We start from the raw sequence: 6,265 nt of genomic DNA on the forward strand, positions 1-6,265 counted from the left end.
TTAGGTTTACCAATAAAATAGGTATTTATTCTGAACACCAGCACAACTATGTAATAATCTAGTCATTATGAAATGTAGATTGAGTAATTCATCCCCAACTTTCTGAGTACAGTCCAGAGGCTGGGATAGCCAGTCAAATGGGACCTTATTTCCTTATTCCCCAACCCCACTGTCTGTTCTTTAATGGGGGAGTAACAATTAGATCTCAGTAGTTTTTATTTCTCTTTCTGAATTCCTTCCACTTTATGGACGTAGATCTCCTATTGACATGCTAGCACGCAGGGCTTTTGGGGGAAGCTGTTACTCTTCTGCTCTGGGCTATCTCTGGATGCAGACCCAAAAATGTATAAATTTATCTGCAAAGCATTATGTCAGCCTAACTTCTGTCCGAATTGTTACTTGTTCTCAGGGGTAACTCTGCTGTAACTGTTGCAATGGCTGGGAGCATCTGCCTTGCACTGGGGCAGCTAGCAGGTTTGGGCCTTGATTCAAAATGACAGCTGCACCTCCTACCATGGAGACCTAGTTGATGTGCTTTATGTGGCATCAGAAAATGCCTCGTCAGATTTTGTTACTGGCAGCAAAATCTGACACTGAGTATGTATCATGTATTGGCAAAAAGAAAAGGAGTCCTTGTGGCACTTTAGAGACTAACAAATTTATTTGAGCATAAGCTTTCATGAGCTACAGTTCACTTCATCGGATGCATTCATGTATTGGTTCCTCATCAAAAGATGCTTTCTTTTCTTTTCATGACGAATATTGACCCTATCAGAATTGGCTTCCTTTCACCTTTCCTCATCCTTCCTTTACTTCAGAAGGGTACAAACAGTTTAAAACATGGAAATAATTTGGCAAATGTGATACATTTGAATTAATTTGTTAAAATATCTTATTACCATAAACATTTTTATTTTTCTACATTTAAAAATACTAACCTTATCATAATTATTAAACTTCAAGACTGGGTACTTTATTTACATATAATTTAAATGTTCATTTAAATTATTAAATACACTATTGCAGCAGTACTCTCTCCTTAATGTCTAAGGCTTGTCTACACAAATATTGAGTTATTAAATCTATTATTTTTGGGTGACATTTGACATACCTTGAAAGCTATTAAGAAGTTATATAATTGTTAAAAAATATATTATTTTTAAATAATAAAGGTTTTCTTGAGGAAAAACCAATTAAATAAACATCTGAACTTTATGGATCACTCATCTACATAGGGTGAGAACAATCACAAATGAATAGTCAGGTTAGATGGCCAAAACATTTAGGGTCTAATCTAGCCTAAGAGGTCCACCTTCCTTGTCTTGAAGGATTGGGTTCTAAATGTTTTTGTTAATCTTGGCAAATTGACTAATCCTTTTGAGGGCTCTATAAGGGGAGGGCATTTGTGCTCGCACGCACACACACACACACGATGTTGTTAAGAGAACTTTTCTGTGCTCTATGCGGCACCCACCAGCATCCTCCCCTCAGCTGTTGACAGGCTATTGATTTAGGATTTTGGTTTTTTGTTTCCTCTAAATTGCCGGGGGATTCTTTAAAACCCCCAAACCATGTAAGCAAATGTAACAGAATGTTAAACTGTATCATACAGTTCAGCCACTAGGTGGTGATGTGTATCATACCATACCTGAGCATACAATAGCTATACCTCTCAGCAGTGGCTGCACATTAAAGGATTGTACAGTGAACACATCTGGTGTATGCCTGGGAAGGAAGCTCTAGCCAGTCCATATTTGGTACAGACCTGCAATCTACATGTACAAAGAGTACATTATATGGTGTCAGAAGTCAAGGTAGCCTAACTGATGCCAGAGAAGAGTAGAAAGAGAAGGAACAACGTTACAAAAGTTGCAACTTTTAAAACATGCCCTTCGGTGCTCCAGGGAACTTCAACTTTGATACAACTTCAGCCTGGAAGCAGTATTTTACAAAATTTTGCATTGCTACAAAACTGCACTAGGAAACTGGAGATATTTATGTATCTTCTTTATTTTATGCTGTGGGGAAGCAGGCAACACATATTGTTAAATCTTTTGCCTTTACTGAAGACAGTCACAGAGAGGACTATGAAATGGTTCTGACTATTTGATGCACACTTTATACCTCAAGAAATGTGATTTATGAAAGATCATGTTTTTACCAGTGAATTCAAGAACGAGGAGAAAATAAGAGCTCTTTTATAAGAGTTTTGCATCCTTTGGCTAAAACTGTGATTTTGGGACTGCAAAACATGAAAATATCAGATGCAGGATTGTTATTGGGTAACAGACAAAAGCCTCTCACAGCAACTACAGTTAAAGACAGACTTAAATCTATTCACAGCTATCCAGATAGCAAAGTTCTCTGTGTGATGCTGGCAGGCAGGATGCCAGCTCTTGCCCATGCTGCAAGCATTAGTTAAGAACTGACAAACTTATAGCTGGAGACCAGACCAGTTCCATCTGTATGTTAGTTTTGCTCAAAATAGGTATTAGTCCTATAAGAATATAAGAAAAGGAGTACTTGTGGCACCTTAGAGACTAACCAATTTATTTGAGCATGAGCTTTCGTGAGATACATCTCACTTTCGTGAGATACATCTGATGAAGTGAGCTGTAGCTCACGAAAGCTCATGCTCAAATAAATTGGTTAGTCTCTAAGGTGCCACAAGTCCTCCTTTTCTTTTTGCGAATACAGACTAACACGGCTGTTCCTCTGAAACCTACAAGAATATAGTTAGTGTTTAGACTCTATGAAATACTTGTACGTGCTGCATGCATTAATCTCACTTGTAATGCCAGAATTCCATGCTGTAAGACAATATGTTAATTTATAACTTTGAAAATTTTTGCTCTGACCTTGTGAACTCAGGCACAAGAACTGCCACAACCCCCTGCACCATCCAGAAGGACTATCAAAATCAGGTGGGCCATTAAGGAACATCACAATACTAAAGATTCATTAATGGCCCTAATGCACCTGGAAAATGTTACGTGCAAGGAAGCTCGGCCTGTGGGCTTGGAAACTGAATGAAGAAAATAGAACAAAGCCACAGGAAAATTTTCCATCTTTTTGACTGTTTGAACTCTGAAGGGCCAGAGAGTCTAAACAGAAGCCATAGAGCCTCCTGGATCTACCCAGAAAGATACTTTGAATTGACAGATCAGTACAACTCTGTCACTCTTAGGATTTAGATAACTCTGTGTATATGTTTGCTTGCTTTAGCCTTTAAATAACTCCTTTTATATCTTTTTCCTTGTTAATAAATCCTTAGTTTATTACAGGATGGCTACAGCAGTCTCTTTGGTGTAAGACCTAGAGTACCAATTGATCTAGGGTAAGTTACTGGTCTTGTGGGACTGGAAGCAACCTGAATATGTTGTGATTTTTGTGTGAGCATTTATCACTTTATAAGTCCAGTTTGGGTGGCAAGATAGACTGGAGAGTCTAATGCAGTGGTGGGAACCTGCGGGCCGCATGCAGCCCATCAGGGTAATCCGCTGGCGGGCTGCGAGACAGTTTGTTTACATTGACCGTCCGTAGGCATGGCCATCTGCAGCTCCCACTGGCCACGGTTTGCCATTCCCAGCCAATGGGAGCTGCAGGAAGCGGCACGGGCAGCAGGGACATGCTGGTCACCACTTCGTACAGCTCCCATTGGTCAGGAACGGCAAACTGCGGCCACTGGGAGCTGTGGGCGGCCGTATCGGCAGACGGTCAATGTAAACAAACTGTCTTGCGGCCTGCCAGCAGATTGCCCACAACTGGTATAAGGGGACTATCTGTGACTCCATGGTAAGACGGTTATAGTGATGCAGGAGTTCATATTTGTTACTGGCTTGGTGAAATCTAATTATGGAATACACCAACGTTTGGGGTGTCTGCCCTGCTTTTGACTGCCCTGAGGGAGGCATTCACAGTTGTGAGCCACTCCAGACAGTGTGACAGTCTGAACTGGTCAAACAGAAGAACAAAAGGCAGAGCAACTTGAAAAACTTGAAACTAGCTTTACACGCTGTAAACAGACACTGCAAGAGTGCTAAAAATCATTGTCATAAAACACCTGAGCTCTGAGGGAGTCCCAAGCTAAATACAAAACATTTTAGACTAAATGCACAAGATGTGGAAAATTCCATAGCTCATGTGTGGTGAAATATGTAATAAATGCACAAAATACTAAGGCAGTCATGGAGCTGACTACAATTATAGTCAAGAGCATTGTTTCTGGGATCTGTCATGTGTGATGATACTGCCTTGAGAGTGAAACTGAATAGTCATTGGAAGACTACTGACTTTAAAATTGACTCTGGAGCAGAGGGGAGTATTGTCTCAGAAGTGACTTACAATCACCTTCAGCCCCTCCCAGAGCTGAAATAACTCACAGCTCTGACTAGCCCTGGAGATGTTCTGAATTGAATGGGCCAGTTCACCACAGAAACAATTTACAAAGACACAAGCTTCACATTCAGAATGCATTTGATCAAAGACCAACAACTTCTCAGCTGCAGCGTGGCAGCCATGAGGGGCAAAGTAAGAAAAGTGGAAGAACTCAATTGAGATCCAGTACAAATAACCTTTGGAGACAATGCTGAACCATGCAGTGTACCTACACATTGCAGGATTCCTATCCTGTTGCTTCATAAAGTCGAAACTGAATTTAAGAGAATGGAACAGATTGGCTCAGAGATTTTCTCAATATTGCCAACAGGCCAACGGTACCGGTTGTAGAGAAAAGTGGAAAAATACAAATCTGTGTGGATCTTAAAAGACTTAATGAAGCAGTTGTGAGGAAAAACTATATATTTACCTAAACTGGATGACTTCCTCCCGAAAGCGAAGTGAAAAGAGCTACAGTATTCACCAAGCTGGATGTCTAGAGTGGATTCTGGATAACCCCTTTAGCCAAAAAGAGTTCTAAACTGACTATATTTATCACACCTTTTGGCAGATTTTGCTTTCTTAGATTACCTTTTGGGATTACTAGTGCACCTGAATTTTTCCAAAGAAAGATGACAGAACTGTTAATGAACAGTAATGAATCTGAGGTTTTCATAGAGGATAGTGTGATATATAGGTCTTTGATGGAAGAACACAACACAACCCTCAATGAAGGTCTAAGCCTAAGAAGTCAGTTTGGACTGAAGCTAAACAAGGACAAGTGCTTTTTCTGCCTATCCCAAATCAAGTTTTTGGGACACAATAAACAAGGATGGAATAAGTCCTAGCCTTGAGAAAGTAAAAGCAATTTCAGAATTGAATCCACCAACAAATGTACAAGAATTGAGATGCAGACTGGGGATGGTAAATTACTTCCATTGACAGCTACAAGACCTTTCTACCGTGCCGAAACCACTAAATGAACTATTCAAGTCCAACACCTCTTGGTTGTGAGGACCAAATCAAGACATCGCCTTCAGAAAGGTAAAAGAAATCATTTCAGTAGCTCCTGTTCTCAAGAATTATGATTTGAACAAACTCACAATGGTGGATGCAAGCAGCTATGTGGTGTATTGTTGCAACAACAGGGATCTGAGTGGAAGCCAGTTGCATTTTGTTTTCTTTCACTCACAGGAGAAAAAACATATTCACTTATTGAAAAGGGGAGCTTGGCAAGTGTATGGTCATGTGAGAACTTTTACATAGAACTGTGTGGACTGGATTCATTTATACTAATAACAGACCATAAACTGCTTGCAATCCTCATCAGCCAAAAAGAACTTGATCAAGCACTGCTAAGATGCGATTTAACCCAATTGTAGAATATGTTCCTAGAAAAAATCTGGTGGTAGCAGATACACTGCCCAACATCACATTCAACTACCCATGAGCTCAAAGATGATATAAAGGCATATGTGGATGCTGTGGACACATACAGATCACTGTCAGAAAAGAAAAGGAGTACTTGTGGCACCTTAGAGACTAACCAATTTATTTGAGCATAAGCTTTCGTGAGCTACAGCTCACTTCATCGGATGCATAATGCATCTGATGAAGTGAGCTGTAGCTCACGAAAGCTTGCATCCAATGAAGCGAGCTGTAGCTCACGAAAGCTTATGCTCAAATAAATTGGTTAGTCTCAGGTGCTGTAAGTACTCCTCTTCTTTTTGCGAATACAGACTAACACAGCTGCTACTCTGAAACCTGTCAGAAAAGAGACTACACCAGCTACAATAAACGAACTTGACAGACAACTTCAAGAATGTCTAAGTTATATTAGGGCTGGCTGGCCCAAGTATCTAAAGGACACTAAGGAAGTGACAAGAGA

Source organism: Caretta caretta, chromosome 3 (genome assembly GCF_965140235.1).
Source record: "Caretta caretta isolate rCarCar2 chromosome 3, rCarCar1.hap1, whole genome shotgun sequence".
NCBI classification, from domain to species: domain Eukaryota; kingdom Metazoa; phylum Chordata; order Testudines; family Cheloniidae; genus Caretta; species Caretta caretta.